Genomic DNA, 21,855 nt, shown 5'->3' with positions numbered 1-21,855 from the left:
ATGACAATTCTGGCGTTCAGAAATTAATGAAATATAACAAGACTTATGGATTTAACTAAAGTTCTATGAATTCTGGATGGCCACCAGATAACTTAAATAGGTGTTTTATAGTGTCTCTGTTGGTCCGGAAGAATAAAATAGCATTCATTGTTTTTTTTCACAATTGTATTGAATTGGGTATCAAGAATCATGAAATTTGGTATTTGCATTGACTACTACATTTCTGGTATTGTGACATCCTTAGTCTTGTATATCGGACATTATAATTTAGTTTTTGGTTTGTCAATTTGGTTTGTCAATTTTCTATAGCAATTTATCATTTTGTGCTTCTATTCAATCATTGGGTATTTAATCCAACCATAGTGTTACATTAATACAAATCTGATCTAACGCCAATCTAACCTAGCCTAATTTAAAGTTATCAAACATGACATAATTTAAGCATAAATTAGTCCAAGATAACTTTATCCTTATCCCAATACAAAGTTATCTTATTTCTAAATTCTTCTATTGTAACCCAAATTAAATTTAATACTTGGGATTACTTGGCTTGATAACCTGACCCTAATAAAACTCCTAATTGGATAAAGCCCTATATTAAACAGATGCTAATTTATCCCATTTAATGCAAATTTAATCCAGTTGAATAATATCCTAATCTCAATTTTATTATATGTTAAACCCTCATCTAATCTAACATTAACTAGTGTTACTAAATCTAAATATATCTAATCTAAAGTAAGATTTAGGAGGAGATTTAGGCATCATAAAATCTCAATTTATTTTGTATGTTTCAGCACATTAATGTAAAAATTGCAGGCCCTCAGTCTGATAAATACTGCCTTTGTTTACTTCTATTCCTCTTTGTTTTTAAAAAAGTAATGCATATGCCAGCACAGTGCATCGGTCCACTGTGTTCACTTTGCAGATACACACTTTTTGCCCTCAGAGCTGTTGTGCATGTCTGTAAAAATAAACTCAGGGTGGGAAAAGCTACAGTGCTGAGGCTGCCAAATAAACTCGGTGAATGAAAGAGGAAGTGTTGCTCAGTGTCGGTCAGGTGTTGGACTGCACCGCCTGTGTTGGAGTTGTCGGGAGGTGACATCATGAAGTGCATGAGTCACAAGGCCCAAACTGTGAACGCTGGCTTTGAGACACCGACAGCCATTCAGCCAGACAGCTGGAGGTGGCTGTGTGACGGTGTTGTGGGGAATTGTCCATCCTTGCGGTGCGACACTTGGGCGGACTCTGACAGATAAACGACCGGACGTGATTAACAGCTTGTCACGCTGATTCTGGGGCATGTGGGGCATCGTCGGCGCCTCCAGGACGACTTGCTGCACAGCAGGAGATTTCGGCGACACGTACAGTACTTGGATGTGACACGAGTCGGCTCTAGAGAATAATTTCACATGAACACTTTGAATATGACTATCATACAGAAACCAATTGTTTTCATACTTAACTGCATACACATACAGGCTCTGTCGGGCGAGCATTTGTGCAACTTTTGACCCATATAGCAATGAAAATGCAGCCATGACCTCATCATCTTTAACCCCCTGAACCCCAAGGTGTTTCAGGGCATCTTTTGCTCTTCTGACATTTTACTCACTGTGGCCTTGTATTGCAGTACAATATATAAGTTCTGCAGCTCTATGAAATCAACACAGTCATGGCTAGAAGTAGGAACAATTCAAAAAATTTGTTTTGCGCAGAATAACACAGTTATAATGACATACATCATTAAAAAAAAGAAAAAGGAATGTAGGATTAACTTCTCTGATAAATTATTTTTTTTAAAATTGGAATAAAATGGAATTTATATGTATATACAATGCTTTTCCAAGCACCCACCAGTGTGATGGATGTTAAACATTTTTTTTTTCTCCACACGCTATACATATTGACATTTACTAGAGATGGGGGAAAAAATCGCTACAGCATAATATTGCAATGTTTTGTGTGGCAATATTATATCAATTCATGGCCGCCAAAGTATTGATATATAGCGTTACGACAGCCGCCTGTATTTTTTCGCTGTTTTTTGTTTTCAGAGGCCGTAGCGGCCTCACTTTTAGGAATATACTGGAGATACTGGTATCATATGAAACTAGAAGATCTATATCTATAGGCATCATGTGCGTCAGTATATTATGTCTGGAAGTTGGGATGCTGCAAAATTAGGCCTTTTTATGTATCATTCAGAGCAGTGAAGCTATAAGTTTTTTAAAGTTTGATAAAATGCTGCAGTTGCATGTTTGAGTTCAGTTTGACTGAATACTTTGTTGGTCAGGTTGTGGATGACTCATTGTGGAAAAATAAAAAGACTGAAGTGAGATGAATAGACTGAGAATTTTTCTTGATTGAATTTAATTTTGTGGACACAAAATGCAGTTAAACATTGTATCGCAATACTCACAATATAACAAAATGCTTAAAATCGCAATAATATCGTATCGTGACTCAAGTATCTGGATAACATCGTATCATGGGGCCTCTGATGATTCACACCTCTAACATTTACATTACATTTCCATTTTTACAACCTCTCCTGTCCTCTCCTCTCTGCTCTGTGAAAACAGCCTGCAGTTCTGTCTTGGGTTCAGAGGGTTAACCTGTTTTTCCTGCAGTAGATTCTTACCTAGTGTTCTTTTGGATCAATATATTCATTTATACTTACGTTTAGGACTTCATTAGTCCAGGTTTCATTAAACATTTAGTTATACTTCAGACTTTAACATCATCATCTCTCATTCAATGCAGTTAATGGACTGTGTGCATATTAGCTGTCAGCGCCCAGACTGGTTATTCCATTTTTCTTACCTTGCAGTCAAACTGTTAAAAAATATTGGCTGCCTTTCATAACATGCAACCGGATAAAACAAACTCAGGTGCCAAACTTCAGAGCCCTGTCAGATTTTATTGTTTAGGTGAGCTATTTAGAGCATTTTTATAGCATTTGGTGGTGATTTGTGAGCGTGAGGGAAAGGAGCAGCAGTGCATTCACGTGTTTACAGATGTAGCTAAATGACGTCAGACTATCAGCTGCCAGTTTGAACCACAAACCACATCTGTTTTTCCAGCTACAGCTCACCAAATACGTGTGTGTGTGTGTGTGTGTGTGTGTGTGTGTGTGTTTGTGTGTGTTTGTGCGTGTGTGTGTGTGTGTGTGTGTGTGAGAGAGAAACTGAAAATGATTTGACAGGTTTTAATCTTTCCTTCATCCTTCGATAAGTTTTTAAAGGGTGTTTCGCTTTCGAGTTTTAAATCTACCAGTGAATCAAACCAGTGCAGGAAATGGTGCATTTCAAAGTGTGATTCAAGTGGAGCTGAGATAAGAACTGTCAACTGTTTTATCATCTTGTACGCTTGTTTTTTAACCCCAAACTGAGCATTTTAAGCATTTTTTCTTTGCTTCTTGGCGGTTCATATGACTACATCCACCCTGCATCATACAGAAAGGAATTGGAAATTTGTCCTTAGTCATCTTTGGGACTTTCTACCAGCGGGGTCTGTGGCAGTTGTTATTTTAGGAGCTCTGGTTTTCCATGTCACGCACATAGAGGTCCTAGAGCCAAAAAATGGAGGGAAAGAATCAAACGCTGCACATAAAGGAGACCACCCGCAGGTGATCCCAAGATCATCCCACTGTCACTGTACACTAGTTTGTCCTCTCTGTTTTTTTTCTGTTTGTTTAAAACAGCAAACAAATGCTGTTATTGTTGTAGTTGGGGGGCGAGAAAGAACAGGGACTTAGTCACGCTGCGGAAAAAGTACCTAAGGGGAATCCACTTCATCCAACAGGCAGCTCAGCTTCATGTATTAAGAGATGAGGAGGATGAGTAAGTTTGATGGGCTTTCACAGTAAATTCCTTTAGTTCTCTCCCTTCAAAAATATCCTCAAACTTGTTTTGGGGAAAATATTTTTACTGCATTCTTTTCATGGGTTTCAACTTTTTGATAAGCCTTTTACAGCTTTGTGGCAGAGACCTGGCACTTTAATGTGTTTCAGAGAGCTGAAGTGAAACCACAACGCAAGATTTCTCTCCAAAGAAGTAAGAAAACCTTTGCTACTATGCTCATGATTAAAAATGTTGCCTCAGTGCAGAGCCTTTCTAAACAGTATGTTTAACTCCATATGTTTAGCTAAGGGTGGAATTTTTTGAGAAATAATCAATAATAATAGTAATAATAATAATATAATAATAATAGTAATAGTAATAATAATAATAATAATAAGCTTTATTTATATGGCACTTTTCTTAACAAGGTTACAAAGTGTTTATCAGAAAACAACAACAAAGAAAGTGTAAGAAATAAATAATTATATATGAAATAAATACGTATTATAAAGGTATCATTGTCAATATTTATGGGTTTTGTTGTATATTTTTGCAGCATTTTTGCCTTTAAGGGACAGGATAGATGGAGATAGCCAGGAAAAGGGGAGAAAGAGAGAGGTGATGACATGCAGCAAAGGGCCTCCCAATATTCAGGTTTTTAGCGGCCATTTCCCATAAATGCCAAAAGTTTGCGTGCTAAACGTCACAGCTCACACAATATGTGAATCCACGTCTGTAATAACAGCAGACCCCTCGACCCCCTGAAATAAATAGCTAATAGACCTTCTTTTTTCAAATCAATTTGATTATTATTATATGTGATTTTGCATGACTGTGCATCAACATAAACTGAATAGATTGGCCATTATAGCAATGCCCTATTATTATTAAATCCTAATGTATCCAATATTAAGATATTTTAAATTATTTCAGATAAATAGAAGGATCACAAGCTCCACGACTGATTGAGAATATTCCTTAAGGAATATTTGGAGCCTGTACTCCATTGTGTAATGCTGGAGATGCAAGATATGTTTTCATACCTTACATCATAATTACTTTAAGTCTAATTCATGTTAAAGACTTAATCTGCAAATCATGAGATGGATATTGGGAGGAAAAAACGTACCCATTCCTCTTAACTGCAGTACTTGAGCGTTCCTTACCTCCCACCTTTTCTCTCCCTGCAGGTACTTAACTGCCTTTACTGCACATTCATTACTTCATTTTTACCCCAATCACCATTTAAGATGTTTTTTTTTTCTACCATGTTGGAGATTTGAATACAACATTTCCAAATGGTGGACATTAGCAGAGTTGTTTTGCTCTGACGATTCTTGTCAGGCGTCCCGGTGCTGGACAGCGAGCCAGCCAGCATCATATTGAGCAGAGGCGGCAGGTCCATTCATCACTGGCTGCTGCAGTTCGCTCAGCAAATGATACATTGGCAGCTGACAGATGTGGGTCAGTTTTATCGGCCAGAATGATAATCGTCGTCTGTGCCACCATGAATCTGATGTTGGAGGACTAAAGAAGGTGCTGAGGTACCCCCAAAACAAAGTCATGGTTATATATAGTAACTGAAGGGCCTTTTCTCAGCTCATATATCTCTCAGAAAAAGGACAGTTTGACTCATAGTAGGAAAGGCACAGGTGCTGCTAATAACATTAGCAATGGCTCTGCTCTTGGCTCATTTGTCTGCTGTGAAAACAGACTATTAACACACTAGAGTAGTTATTTTATTTATTTTTTGAGGTGTATTTATTAAAATAAAACATAATGTAAGGCAAACTGTTGGGTGGGCCACTCATAGTAGGTGTTAGGTATTACAAAGGATGACTCAGGTGAAAGATAGTGAGTGGAAATAAAGCTGAATGAATCTAATTCACACAGTTGGCTAGGCAATATGGAAAAAAAATCAAATATCACAATTTTATCACAACGCAGGCAATATATCCATATTGCAGCGATATGGTAGGGTTTATTATTGGTGCTTTCACAAATTAATTCCAAAAATACAAATAGATTCCTGATAAAAAAAAATCATCAGTAATGTAAGTGGGTAAGTGCAGATACTGAATTGGCTAAAAAAAAAATCTGGTAAGAAAATTATTCTACTGTAAAACAGCTTTTAAAATCAAGAAAAGACAATACTTATGCCATACTAAATCAAAATTTGAGATGATATCTAGTCTTATATCACAATTTTGATGTAATAACAATATATTGCCCAGCTTTATTTCACACACAGGAGTGTCTTTAAGCAAGGAAGCTAATCAGGAGTATAGGATATAATTCTTTTTAGATTTTAAATATTCTTACCAGGTAAGAAAAGCAAAAACATGATCCTCATGCAGCAAATTCAAAGCCAAAGTCAAGAAATTGATCATGTTGTTTTTTGGTTCAGGGCCAATATCGAAGCCTAATTAGTTTTAATCAGCTATTTCAATGAAATAATGTTACATTTGGTTTATTTTGTTGCTAATTCGATCCATGATTCCTGACTTTTAATTCTCTTGCCATTGAGAAGGGCACGCTAGTTTAATTTTTTTTGGCAAGCTTCAGTAATTTTTTTTGTTTTATGCATTTGAGATCCACACCAGTTATGATCCAGAGGAACAGATTGCTCCGATTTTGAAGGCAAAGTGCAGTATTTCTGTTAAAAAGGCTTTTGTAGCCTTCTTTTTTGTCATAAAAAAGGATGTTGACCTCTATAATGTTAAAGTTGTTGCTATTTTTGTCATGTTCTGCTGGATGAAATTATGTCAACATTGTGTGGGAAAGCCACACAAAGTCAAAGCCTATTAGTGACGTCGCATTTTCCCCATTGACAAGTTTCGGCTTTTGTGAACTGCAACTAATTCATCTTTTGTGTGCAGGCTAAAGACATGCAAAGTACACAACATACACAAAGCAAGCTCACAGATTATCCCTCATTTCACCAGGATGACACTGTCTCTTTACAAAAAAATACTCTGAAAAACAAAGCCACAAATACCCCCCAAATGCCCTTGCTGAGGGATTTGATGGAAAAATATGCATTTTTCTTTTTTTTCTGTCGAACTGTATTCGGCTTCAGGCAAGTTGTTCTGTGTTAGTCTTGTTTTATGTAAGAACAAATGAAGAGTGGAACAGAAACAAAAAGAAACAGGTTGGTCCTTGTGCAAACCAACCAGCTTCCTTTACACAGCTGATGAACCATCCAAAATACAATGCCCTCTTTTCATCTCCAGCCAAACCTCAGATCACAAAGGCATGTGAGGTGTAGTGCAGCTCAGTCTAGACTGTTTATTGAGTAGCTTCATGGAGGAATTTCTAAGCCTCCTTGTATTTTGGGGGGTGGAGGAGATTCTTTAGATGCAGAGGAATGAAGGATGCTTGGACTAAGATATGACAAATAATGACACAACCTTGAAACTCCATTTCAGTTTGTTTGGAAGCGAAGTCCCTCTATTCCAGTGGACCAGGATGGGATCTTGCTTTAGAAAAAAAAAATAGGTATAGTAGTTAATGGCTAGAAAGACAAATATGCTTTTGATTGTGTTCATATAGTGCCTTTGATTATGCTATTGTTTGTCAATGTCAGTGGACTACATGGTGTCTCGTGGCCCTTCAGCGTTGGTTCTCTCCAGGTCTTCCCACAGTCCAAAGACATGAAGCTTAGGTTTAATTGGTGACTCTAAATTACCCATAGGAGTGAATGAGAGTGTGAATGACTGTCTGTCACTGTGTATCTGCCTTGCGATAGTGTGGTGACCATTCAATGTCAGCTGGGATCGGCTCCAGCCCTCCACGACCCGAGTTTGGATAATCAGTTAAGGTAAATGAATGAATGAATACAGAGACAGGGCCCCATTCATTCCTATGAAAGTTGCTCTGTAGTGCAAGAAGCCAAATCAATGTTTGACTTTCATGCAAAAAATACCCAGATCTTCTCTGGGGCCCACAGAGTAAGCATATTAAAGATGTCTACTTCCAGTTTAGCAATCCCCAAAGTAAAACCAGCCATATCCTGGGCGTGGTGACATTTGAAAAAAATGTACAGATCGGATTTACAGATGTCTATTTATCAAAGAGTCTGTGGGAAAGGGTCTTTTTGGGTTCCATGGCATCACATGATAGACCTGGAAATTGTAACGCCACCATTTGTCCACTATGTCAAACTGAGCTTCAGGAGGCAGCTTCAAAGCCTGGAGCTCTTCCTGGAGGCATGGTTTTGAAGCCTTGATATCGCAATGTTGGAAAGTCAGAGTTTGTCCTAAAAAAAGACTACACACCCAAGTTGCATATATGATATCATAACTCTCTCTCTGCAGGAGCTACGACGCCTGTGTGTTTTGTCCCAGGATGTACTTGCATGAGCAACTGATCCATTTGATGTTACGCTTCCCAGATGATAAACAGACAAGAAGCCGCGATAAAACACATCAGGTAAGATAACGTTACATTTGTGCATGTACCATAGTTAAGTGTCCCAACTAGCTCATAAGTAATGTTCGTTTATGTGACATATTGTGCAAGACTAGAGATGTAGTTCTGTGACCGGTTTCACACAAAACTAAATGGAACTACAACAAGCCTACAACAAACTGCGACTTTCTTGACGTGCATAATTCACGGCATAACTCAAACAAGATCACAGTATTGTTTGTCTTCTCATATTTTCTTTCTTCAATAATGTCCCATGGGGGCCACCAGTCATCTCTGTATTTTCTTTGTTAGAGAGAACAAACTGGATGAATATTTATTTATTTCTATGATCGAGCTGTATGATATTCATGCTACAAAGGATTCTAATATTGCTGATGAAACAAGAAAAATAAAGTTAATTCCACTGCATCTCATATCCTCCACTGCAACATTGTAAATCTTTGCTTTTCCTCTAAATAAGCTTGATGTAGCATTTTCTAAAGAATCACTTGTTCTCAGGTGCATATAGTCTTGTGGGACTAAACGTCCTTGCTACGTATACATTCTGTAGTTTGAATGTGACCTAGTATAATAGGACAGAAAATATTATACACTGAAATAAAGTAGCTGAATGTTAAAATGCATACTGAGCACCATTTTAACACACAGTTTTCCCATGATTTTTAACACCTGAGTGGTTTCTGTCCTCCTGTAGTACATCTTCACTTAGTGCTCGGTGATGCTGGGAGGAGCAGTGGGCGCTCGTGTCCTCTTAAATCAAGTTTTTACAGCCGTTGCTTTCCTCTTTGCTGCTCAAGTCCCCTGTGTGGGAGCCAGGGATGCTCACTGAATGTCCACGGTGGGATATTCAGTCTGGCTCAGCCTTAACATGCAGTAGCTGCTTCTTTTTCCTCATAATAGTAGAAATTCTACCAGTTGAACATGATTTTTTTCAGAGCAAAAGTCAGACTGTGCATTTGCATCAGGTTTGCTATCAAGCCTCTGTGATAGATGTACTATCTGTTAATAAACAAAATGTCACTGAAACTCCAAAATCAAATTTGGCAGATTCAATTGGCCTTCAGTTTGCCATGCTGCACCATAAAAATACTACGAAAACAGTATTTTAGCTTTTTTTTATTTGCCATTTCTAACCGTTGAGGCAAAGGCTCCAGCCTAATGAAGCCAGAATTATGTTGTTAAGCTGACTACATTATACATTTTCTCAAAAAGGACTTTGAGTTATTTTAACCCTAAAAGGTTAGCGACCCTATCAGCAGGCTAACTCAGGATTATAGGCACGGTCACACATGTGAGAACTTCATATTGTCACTTTCAGTTACCTTCTGCGCAAATGAAGTGACAAATCTTTGCATTTCTGTAGTTCAACTTTAGTGAATTTTGACAAGTGAATATATAGCCTTGGTCTAGTCGCCTGCAATTGCACATCAGAATCAGAATCAGAATCAGAAAAACTTTATTGATCCCCGGGGGGAAATCACTTCATTACTGTTGCTGCTGTATAAGAATAGAATAGAAAGTAATTCTGTAAATAAAATAAAGGTAAAAACGCACACTACACTAAGTATACAACAATATAAAATACAAATGTGAGTCTTGACTAAATAAACATATGTAAAAAGAAAAATAGAATAAAATAGAATAGATATGTAAATATATACATAATTTGAAGTAAATAGAGATATGACATGTCTGATTATGCTCAAAGAGCGACATTTGACAATCAGTGACACCTGCTGACCAGTGGCATCAAATGGCAAAAGGTTGTCCAGAGACCAGAGACCAGAGTGACCTCATGGTAATATACAGCAGATTTTATTTTTGTTTGCCCAAAGAATTTACCTTAAGTTCACTGAAGAACGAACAGAAGTTCTGAGCCGTGAAACATTGACACGCCTCAGCTACAAGTCTGCAGCATGCAAAGATCTTATGTAACTGATTTTTTTTTTGTATAATTACACTCATCACTTCATATTCCAATTGAAATTCTTCTAGAAGTTGCAAAGCTGCATGATATAATGTATGTTCTTTATAAAACCAGACAGATCTGGGATTTTTAAGTTTAATAAGGATGAAATGAAGAGCCCTTTCAGGAGCAGAAAACAAACAGGAGAAAAGAGCTGTCAGGTAGATAATGTGTTATCTCCTTCTTATTTCAGTGGCAGTTTTGAGAAAGAGGGCAAGTGGGGTGTCACCAGTCAGTTATGCAGTTCAATTATCACTGAGTAGAAATGGCAACATTGGCACCTTTTCTGTTACTGTTGTCATGTCAATGCTGCCTCTACTGATTACAGTAAGACGAATAGCTTCTAAATTGGAAAATAAGCTTGATAAATGGTACAACTGCAGGCTAATTTGTGAGGATTCGTTTTATCCAATTTATACATGTGCATAACGTAACTCCATGGCACGACATGGATTAACTATTGTCGTGTCCAGCTGATAAGACAAACCTGCAGGACACGGCCCTCAGGATTTCTGCTTTAATGCTTCATAATAATGTCACATGAAGGATTAGAAGCTCTTCTCCTCTGAGAGTACACTTTAAAAAGAAGGATTTATCAGCCTTTAACTGCCTTTTTTTCATCTGTGTCCACTGAAATGGCTCAAATGCAGAATTTTACAACATATTTCTGTGGTCATTTTGTGGGTGGGTATGACAGCTTCTTGATACAAGAAAGGAAAAAGAGGCTGCTATTTGAGGTAATGGGCACATTTTAGACCTACTGCACCACTCAGCACAATCCACAGAGAGCTATAGAGGGTAGGGTGGTTTAGGTTGTGCAGTCCACTTTTACAGTCTGTGCATGCTTTACTCTCCTCCTAAAGTACTTTACATGTGCCATAAAACAAGTATGACTGAATGAATACCTTTTCATTGCTTAAAATGCATCACAGTACATCATGCAAGCACGTTTAAATTCATTATTTCATACTTATCGCTCTTGCACCATTGTAAGTGCTTTTTACCTGCTCTGTTTAAATCAATTCAAATTCTAATGCCTCAAGTCACTTATTTGAATGCATTGTACTGTATATCACACACTCCGTCTTCAGAGTGTACGATATAATTCCCAGATGAAGCATTGGGGTTTTAATTGTGTACAGTCACACTCTAGGTGAGGAGACAACAAAGGAAAAAGCTGAAGCTTTGAACACGCACTGTACCTTAAAACCAGAATCAGTCCAGAACTCATTAGACGGTCCGTGCATAAAGCAGCAGAGACATTAATTCTTCTGCAGAGCCGGTCTGGGGACCTGGACCAGCACGCCACCACTACATCCTGCCAGTCTGTCTCCTCTGATGATCAATAGCTGTGAGCAGAAGGCAGCTGGAAGCTCGCTTCTCTAAACTTTTGTAGTGTGCCAACTCATTTTGGTTGGCACCCCTCGATTAGTCTTTAATCTTACTGGCCTTTGCTAAATCCTATTCATCATTGATAAAATAAACTGTCAGCTGAGAAGTCGTAAGCCGGCACAATAAAAAAAATCAGGACATTTTGGATAACTCTGAAAGTTATTTACGGATAAATGCACCGAAAGAAATCAATGGATTTAAAACAATTAGGGTAGTGTGGGGAGGATAGTGGGCTATGTGCTGTTAAACCATTCATTTTTTATTTTTTATTTTTTAAAGATGAATTTATTGGTGTTTATTTGGGTGACACCACATACCTCTCCTTACAAAACTACAAACTGTACGTCCCAATATTTATCATTGAAATTTTCCAACTGGAATTGATAACATGTCTGTCTTTCTGTTCATTCTGTAGAGAGAAGAAAATGTGCAAGTATTGCCATGTTCAGACACAATGTAACAAATGCTGCACTTTAATTTGTTTTTGTGGACTATTTGTGTTCAATTTGTACGTTTACCAATAGACAAATTGTCAGCAATGTGTAGACTTGATCTCTTTACTTAGTTAATTTATGTGACATTAAATTGTAAAGTTAATCTACCTGAGTGTTATTTAGTGTTCTTGGAGTTGATTTGACGAAACCAAGGGATGTTTTTCTCGTCTTTTCTGCTGCAAAACAAAAAGGAAAAGTGGTCTGAACCAGCCTTGTATTTGGAGAATAGCAGAGCAAGGCAATCTCTCCATTTTGCAGCCATCCAGCCATATTATTTTCTGATGTGTAATGAGCATTACAGGGCCCATGAGGCTGCTAGTGTTGCTGTAGACCTTTCATCCGTTTTCTATGTAATGGACATTTATAATGAGCATTTCAGGTGCACTTTCAATTCCACATGCGTGGTTTTACTAACGGGAACAAGAATTGTGGATTTGCTAATAACTTACATAATCACTGACCACTTAATTTAAGAAAAATAATACCATATTAGATAGGAAAAATGGCTAAAGCTACAAATATAAGACCCGAGTTCCAAAAATCAGATAGATTTATCCAATGATATTGAAAAAATATTGTCCTCAGTGTATTTTTTTGCAGAAAAATTCAATATTAATGTTCTCTCTGATACAGTGGAAAAAGGCAAATGTGTGTGGCATCACAATTTCCCCCCAAAGCATATTTGCTAATGCAAATGATCTCTATATAAACATAAAGCACAGGACATAAAGCTGCAGTGGCTCTTCTCTCCTGGTCACCCTTGTCTGTTCCCGGCTTCACAATCATTGTGTCTTTTATGTTACTGATGGTTTTGCCCTTGTGCGCAGATTCATAAAAGATAAGATGAGATGAAACTTTATTGATCCCTGTGGGGAAATTCTGTCACTGCAGCAGCAAAAAAAAAATTGCAGGGTTATAGCAGGAAAAGAGGAAACACAAGAACAAAACTAGAATATAAAGAACAGTATATGAAATGATAAAAAAAATAAAATAAAGCAGTTTATGAAGAGCATAAACGTTTGTGGGGTGATGCAAACATATTCAGCATTTTTAACAGTAGACTGTTAAAGTAGGAAGTATGGGAGAGAAATTGATTTCTAACGTAAATAGATTTATTTGTGCTCGTTACTGATGTCTTAACTGCTTACATAAATATTGATTTGCTGATTTGAAATAAAAGTGTATGAAAGCAATTTATTTTTAAACGTTTGTTGACATTGTTAAATCAAGTGCAGTTTTCCCTCCGTTTAAATGGCTTTTAATAGAGGTTGTCAGCCTTAATAGAAAAATGAGGCACAAAAGCAGAAAGAATAATAAAAGAAAGGGTGAAAGTGCACACTGCGAGAAGAGCTGAGCATTGCCAAACAACCACTGAATGCCTGCATTTGTTTATGTGCATGATTTGAGGTTTCCAGCCAGTGGGGACTTGGTGTGTATTGGTGTTTGGTTTAGTCTAGACGGGCAGGGTCATGTTCGCTGCAGGCGTACAGCTCACTGCAACACCCCCTCCCTGCTTGCTCCGTCTCTGCCTGTCTCACTGCTTCTGTCTCCCTGCGTCTTTGTCTCACCGCCTCTGTCTTTCCGTCTCCCTCTCTCTGTATCACCACATTCTGTCTGAACAAAGGGAGGATGACTGTGAGTATGTCATCCTCTCTCCATCTCTGTTATCTCCGCAGGGAACTGTCAGTGTGGACACGGGGGCTCTGTCCCTCACAGCTCCTGAGCTGGTGGAGTTTGACACCGTTGGAAAGAAAGCTCTGTATTACACCTGTATTGAAGTGTCACAAATGTGCTTTATGAGAGGTTTGAAGGAGTCCAAGTGGTTCGGGGTCAGTTTCATTTTCTGGGAGGCGGCTGGCAGACGCTGTGCCAACTGTTGACCAGCAAACTATTTGTGTGGAATGTGTCGATGCGTCACACTGTTTACAATATGGCGGCTACTGCTTCTTGGCATGCTGAGAAAGAGTCTTGTGGAGCCAGTGCCCATTTTCCAGCACATTTGCAAGTTGTAAGCAGTTTGTTTATGTGTATAAAAACCTATACATTTAGGCAATGTATATTTACATGAATGACAAGCTGTAAGTCAGTGTGTCCGTGCATCCATGAGCAGTAGACTAAATCCAAATATAATGTGAAATGCAGACTTATCTGCAAAAACTTGACTGTCACTCAAAAGAATTCTAAATTGAATGTGATTTGATTACTTATTGGAATTAAATTCAGTCACTTTGGGCCGGGTCTTGTCGGCTCTATGGGACATTCAGGCTCCAATTTATTCAACATCAAGAAGTAAATTATTATAAATTTCATCTTTTGTAAGTTTCTCTATCTATTTATTTAGTTGTTATAAAGCTGCCAGCTTCTTATTGTATTAATAATTAATTTGTTAATAAATTAAACAACAGTATTTTTGTTCCCCAGACACAAACAAAGTCTCAGATATTGTTAGTGAATGTTGAATATTTAATTTTCATTAACTTTGGACACATACAATACTATATTATAATAATATAGTTGTATAAAATATCTATATCTATGAAACAAAACACAATTGTATTATTACATTTTATTACTTGAATAAAAGGCTGAAAGCTTACCATTAAGCTTTGGTTATTGTTTATGTGTAAATTACCTAAAGGATTAAGTGACAAATCAGAATATTTTAATAGTGTAATAAAAAAAAAACCCTATCAAATTAATCATTAAGTTATCGCTAAGAAATAAAAATGTTAGCAACAGCTTTACGGCAGGTGTGTATGTTAATGTTCGCTAATGATCAATATGTTACACCTGGGTCTTCTTTTAGAAAACAAAGGTGAAGACTATTTTTCACATTTTTTTACATAGTTTTACAGTTTGGGAGAAATAGCCCAACTGATACTAGAGTTTTTAGGCCTATACTGATATTGGTATTTGGGTTTTTAAATGATTCGATAAAAATAGATTGGTAATAGTAATGTTCTTAAAACATAAAAGCATTAAATATCTTTTTTTTAAATTGTGACTAAAATACATACTATGAAATAGTGACAATAATTCTAAATTTCTTCAAGCGTAGTTGGCATTTCTGTACCGTAATTTCTTGTTTCCTCATCATTTCAAATTAGAATTAACCTGCTTTTATCTTACATTGATCTGGCCAGTTTATCTGTCTATCTCTATTTGGGAGGGATCTTTACATTTGATTTATTGTTGTAGCTGCTGTCTGTTAAGTTGAAGGAGGAATCATGTCAAGGGACAAAGGTCAGATGGCCCAAAATCAGTATTTGTATATGAGTCTTTATTTTAAACTGACTAACAGTTTGGATGTTTTAGGGACAGGTTGTGCACTGAATAAGTGCTGCGTTCTGTTGCTCAGTCTCCCTGTTTCTCGCTCCCAGAAACCTCTCAGGATTCATACATTTCACTGTCAGCCTTTTCATCTACTCCACTGCAGCACCTTCTGCATTAGTAATTCAGTACACAGTAGATCATTTATAAACATTAAAATTTCAGTACCTCTTACTTTTTGGCCAAGATGGTCTTGACAAATATTTGCATGCAAGTGCACAGGAATAAATACTGTACATCGGTCTAAAAAGTGATTTTCTGATAAAAATTTAGTTTTTTAGACTATTGAGTCACTGATGCATGAAAGCAGACAGATAGTGAGCAGTAGTGCGTTGTTATATTAATCTATGACGTCTTCGCTGACTCTGACAAAGTCTGCGTAGGGAGTACTCAGGGTGGATGGATGAGTCAAGAAAAATTCAGACTTTAACACAATAGTTGGCATTTCTTTCTCTCCATAGCCTTAACCAGGTGTTTATTATTGTATCCATAAAGATGAAAGTCCCCTTAATGAAAGACGTCTTTACCGAAACCACAATATCTCCCTTAATCTTAACAAAGTCGCTTTTGTACCTCAACCTAAACTAAGCTTAACCAAAGTGTTATTATGTGTCATTCTTTAGGGCTTGAACAAACAGATTGATTTGTTGATTAATTTGGAGGACTTGTTAATACCATGGCCACCTGAAAATGCTAATTTTCCATTGGCTGCCAGTTGTTTGTTAAAACAGGATAGAAACAGGACACTTCAAACATAATTCACAACAATTTGATCCGAGTTTATTCAACTGCAGTTATCAATGGCAGCAGTACAGTTTGCTACTTGCTAGTAGTCGACTCTCTTCTGAAAACAGACTAAACACATCTACTAGTCTTAGTAGGTGCTGTGGCCTCTACTGGTCCAATCAGTGGGTTTGATAGCAGCTTTGGAAACTCGGATCAAAATGTAAAACTAGGCAGCGCTGATCAAATTGTCGCTGTGTTGTCTTTTTCTCACCTCAGATGTTTATGGTTTGTGACCTAGCCGCCATGTTTGTCCTGCTTCAAAACTGTCCCAACATGCATGTGTCACTTATCGCTATGTCACACACTTCTTTGCTGTGATTGGTTGGCGTTAGGGATGGGCGTTTGGAAGAAACCTGCCAACTCGATTATCTATAACTTTTACGATCAATTAATCGATTAATCACTGCATGCATAAATTTGTAAAATAAAAAATATGTATGGAGTACTATGCAAAAGCCTGTTTTGTAACGGATGCTTTTATTTTGAAAGGACGAAAAGAGATGTGATCCTGTCGATCGTTAAACCAAATCAGGTGAGATTATACTGTAAAGAGAATGTCAAGGAGTTCAATGTTTTATGTTTTAGCCCCCGAAGAGGCCTGAGGTTAGTTTTCACAGTAATCTTGCATATTTAAGTGTGTTTTCTCTTTAAATAAGTTTTGGGTAAAATTAAACCTAGTAATTCATGCTAGCAAGGTTTGATACAAGAAGCTAGTTTTGCTCCAATTAATACTCTTATATTCCTGTGTGTTTTTATAATTGTTTTTGCAACTTTCAGTTTGCAAATTGTAGCTTTGTCTTACTTAATTCTCAGCTCATTGGCTTATTGACGTACGGCCGTAGAACTGAACGATCAGCCGTGTTTCAGTTCAGTGAGTACTGATATGCAGTCAGAGATAATGGGGCTGGTGATGCCAGGCTGAAAGTTATCAAATTCATCCAAAATCACCCAGAGTCTAAAAAAATGAACTGATTTAAACACTACTGAATGTTTTATTAGGTTTTTACAAGGCATATTTTGCGTATAAAGCATTTTTATCTTCCATTAACAAAGAAAGCAACATCATATTTAGATTTGTGATTGTGCTCAGTGTTTGGTACAGAAATGTGCCTTAGAAATCATGTTTCACTTCTCTCCTTATTTTTTCATGTACACCATATTGTACCTTTTTAATCAAAGAACCAGACATCTTCACAGTTGCTCATCTTTAGTACTGGTGATGAAACAGTTTCATGCCTCTCCAAATCTACAATGTCACTGGTGGAAATGCCACTCATCACCTCCAGCTTGTCTGTTATTTTTATGCTGTGCATTGTCACTTACTTAACCCACTTAATCTCTTGAGCCTGGAGGTTTTTCAGTCCCTGTAAATTTCTAAATGTGTGGCATAACAACAGTGTATGTGTCAGCCATGATTTGACCTGTGAGTCCTTTACCTTTTAACAGCTTCTTCCTTCGACTTGTACCTCAATAATTAAATGAATTCATGGAAATTGTGTTATAGATAACCACTTTACTTTGAACGATGTAAGCATCTTAATCGATAAAAGCTGATTTCGGTAATTTCTCCTGGTAATTGGTGCCGGCGGTGTGCATATAAATACACTAAGCATTGAAGAGAAACTCCCCTGAAACCCGAAACCACCTCAAGTGTTTCAGGGAAAGGCCTGTTGACATTTTATATTTGCAAGAGCAACGTGATAACAGGAGACTAGCTGGACTGGACTGCAGTAAGTGCAGATTGGACATTAACCATGCATTCACAGTGTAAAGGTGAGAGCCAGTGTTCATTTATATTCTCTCCGTCGTCAACGTGCAGCGAGTAAACAGAGGAGAGAGGCCACCTCGTGTCGCTCCGAAACAGCATCTGTGAAAGCCAGAGGTCATGAGTCTTATGTACCCAAACATGTGGTGAAAATAGCTAGGGGAGACGATTTTAACATCACATATCATTAGACCTTAATTAGTAAAGTGGGCTTTAGGGACCGCGCTACCCATCTGCCTCGCTTTGACATCCCTCGTCCTTCACGTCTCATTCAGAAGAAGAAAGTTGGATTCGCCGTCTGTGACTGCGTTACTGCATGGAATCAAGTTTATCTGGCACATTGGGGTCTGCAAGTGTATTAATAATGCAATTTGTGTTAACTGCACAACATCTGTCCCTGGTTGGTGTGGTGAGCTCCAGGTGGACCTGCTGTCTTTCATCATTTACTCCCCTGATCAGCTCTGCTGACGTCACAGTTTTGGAACATAATGTTGTTTGTGAAAAGAGTAAATTGTGTTTATTTGTGGAATGCATTGACTTCTTTTTTTCACGATAACTAGTGAATATTTTTTTGTGATTCATCTATAACTTATCTTCAGGGCTTGGCCGTCAGTCAGCTTTGTGGTTTAAAGACTTTTGTTTTGTGTAATATGATAATATTGCATTGTATTTCTACCAAATGCAAAGTTGTGATCAATAACCAACAGAATATGCATTTGAGGTTCGGTTTTACTCATTTAAAGAGTGCTTCTTCTTCTTCTTCTTCTTTTATTTCCATAATACATAACAGTGTAGTTTACATAGAAAATGTATTGAATCATTTAATGGGATTCTGCATGTATTTACCCAATAATGATAGACAGGGGGCTGCAAAAGTAGGTATACAGTAAGGATTATTCCGGTATTGCCAGATCTCACCCCTTTCTGCGGATGTTCTGTTGATGCTATGATTCAGTTCATACAGGAGGCTTGCTAGGAAATTGATGCTGATAAAGACCTTTGTGCCAGAGTGTGTATGTGTGTCCACACTCGACTGGTGACTAGTGGAGTGTGTGAATGCTGAGGGCAACAGTTTGAACATTTGAGGGATTAATATTATTTATTATTGATACGTTTGTTTAATCAATATATTACTTTTTGTGCACATGTTTTGTTTTTCATTACTGTATACCTACTTTTGCAGCCTCCTGTTTATACACAAAATACATAGGATAATACTTGATAAAACATTCGGCATTGGTAGGAGCAATTAGTTCCACTTTCCAAGTACCAAAACATTATTATCCCAGTGATCTTTATTTGGGTGATGTCGTCAAAAGTGCGTTGTCTTATTCTCTGTGTTTCTAAAGTGCATATGCTCTCCATGGGCCCCACAGAGCGGAGGATCCAGCAAATTTAAATATTGATAAGTTGAACTTTCTTGGCTAATGCGCCACTGAGCAACTTTCATTGAAATGATCGGGGCATGTGCAGGCAGTTTAGCTGACAAACATGGTGACTTCCAGGACTTTTAAAACAAAAATTACTCTCTTCTTATTTGGCTTTAATCCTGATGATTAAGGTGAGCCAGACAACATGGACCAAACTTTTGTGGGACAATTTTTGTAATTTATTTAGGAAGTTTAACCCTCCTGTTATGTTCGTTTGTCAGGAACAGCAATAATGTTCATGGGTCAATGGGGCATGTTTTAATTATCCAATTAAACATGCCAATCCTAAATCCCAATATACATTGTTTGTATTTAATTAATAACTCCATTATGAACCATTTCAATCAAAATTTAGTCCAATGGTGTTCTTTACTTCCTACAGATCATGGTTTAATGAGGATAATTCACTCATTTTTCAGAAAAAAATGCATGTTAAAACATTTTTTTCTGTAAATTGGAAAGACCCACATATAAAATACAATGGTTTTACATGACTTTGATTAAAAAAATATATTATTTTACACTTTAATTTTTTTTTCTTTTTATAGAAAAATAATTTTTTAAACCTTGTAATGGATCAATTCGACCCGCAACATAACAGGAGGGCTAATGGGAGTCGCTAGAGTCAACTCAAAAGCTGTAATAGAACTTACACTATGTTGTATTGGAGGTTGAAAATGTCGGAAAGGTATGACGGTATGACAAAACCAAGCACACACCAAGCCTACTATCTACAAATAGGAAATATCTGTAATTTAAAACTAATTTTTCCTGATAAAGTTTTCTCTGCAGCTTGATGGACAAGCTCTTCTCGCTCCACTTTCCTGCTGCACTGCTCCGTTGGTGTTGCATCATCAGAAACCATTCCATCCACCTAGCGCTCGGCGGGTCTACAACCATCACAGTGTCTGCTCATGTTGAACAAAATGGACAGAGGAGTATCTAAAGGCTTATCGCTGGCATTGTATTACCCAGAATTCCTTTTGCCTGTGTTATGCTCATCTCTCTCGCTCCTGATCCACATTTGGCATGGCTGGATGGTCATTTTGCCAGGGGAGAATTGGAAGAGATTGTGTGCAGGCCCTCAGTATGTTCTCCCTTCAAGTCTCTGGATGTTTCTGTGCAGCAGAGAAGCAGCTAAGCAACAGTCTAGAGAGAGAGGTAATTGCTTCCTGGTGATGAGATGAATTGACATTCGCTTTGCCGCGGTGCTGTTTATTTCGCCGTCTGCCCTCTCCACCGAACACAGAAGCCAAGTCGGGAGTGTGTCTGACTGAAATGCATCACCTCGTTCTTGAATTAATACAATGGATGGATCTGTGACTGTGCTATTCAAATTGATACGGAATTGTCCATCCAAAGTGAAGGAGAGTGGTTTCTCCTCGGCTAACGCACTCTTTGATGGTATCGCTTACCATCATGCTTCGGTGCGTCTGAACGTTTCTTGCCTCCAGACGCAGTGAGGAGAAAAGAACACATCCTGCACAACTGACAGGGTTTATTCTTTTTACTGTCAGAGCTATTTGTAAAACAACTACTCTTTGGTGACGATTGTGTGAATATTAACCATGTGCACTCAATTCTTTGTTGTGAAAATCTCTACCAGAGGCTTTTGCTCTACATAGTGAACACAGGTAACACCAAAATAGACTGACAGCTTCTCTGAGGTGTGTGGATATTCATGTGGAGGCTGCAGGTTGGGGAAGAGGAGGAGGAGGAGGAGGAGGAGGAGGAGAATAAGAAGAAGGGGTAACTTCTGACAAGCATTTCTCCAACATTACCTTCCCAGACTGGCATTCGTCAGTTTAGTGACTCCCTCTGTCCGTTCCTTGTCAAGCGCCGCTGTTACTGCTGCTGCTGCATGTTTGCGGCTTTACCGCAAAAAAAATCATTAGCAGAAGGGAAGCTGAATTGAAATAAACGTCTCTTTCTGCCTCATCAGTAAGATTCAAACTGAGCGTGAGTTACGTAAGCAGTGCTAAATTTATCAATGCTCATTTTATGCAAAGCCTGAGCTCCCAGGCGCAGACTGTGTGATGCTCAGAACGGGGGAAGGCTTTTGTTTCCCTGCGAGCCATTTGATTTCTATTTTTGTGCCTGGAAAAACAAGATTTTTTAAAAAGGTCATTCTAAATTTAGCTCTGTTTCTCTTGAAGGAAAGGGAGATGTGTGGCTTCACGCTCAAACGCGCGCAGACAATCAAAGCAGACTTCTGACAGTTTACAGCAGTGGTTGCGCAGAGGGATTACAGTCAAGAGTGAATGGCAGGCACATGCTACGTCTGCATATGTTGCCTTCAGTCACTCTCTTCTCGTGTGTGTGTGAATGAAGGATGAGAGTGTGTTTTTCTTGTGTGTAGCTTGAAGGAAAAGGTGTCGTGCAGGTGTCTCTCTTTGAAAGTCGTCAGATTCAGAAA

General features: G+C 37.9%; 1 long non-coding RNA gene across 1 annotated transcript in view; it reads left to right on the top strand.

Annotated features, from left to right (window-relative positions):
* The window catches only part of LOC131983077 (uncharacterized), a 67,509-nt gene that overhangs the window by 17,669 nt on the left and 27,985 nt on the right, over nt 1–21,855 (top strand). The window contains exon 2 of the long non-coding RNA XR_009395454.1: nt 8,162–8,276. This is a non-coding gene — a long non-coding RNA (uncharacterized LOC131983077). The remainder of the gene's footprint in view (nt 1–8,161; nt 8,277–21,855) is intronic.

Source organism: Centropristis striata, chromosome 2 (genome assembly GCF_030273125.1).
Source record: "Centropristis striata isolate RG_2023a ecotype Rhode Island chromosome 2, C.striata_1.0, whole genome shotgun sequence".
Classification (NCBI taxonomy): Eukaryota; Metazoa; Chordata; class Actinopteri; order Perciformes; family Serranidae; genus Centropristis; species Centropristis striata.
This window is presented reverse-complemented; position numbering and strand designations above follow the sequence as displayed.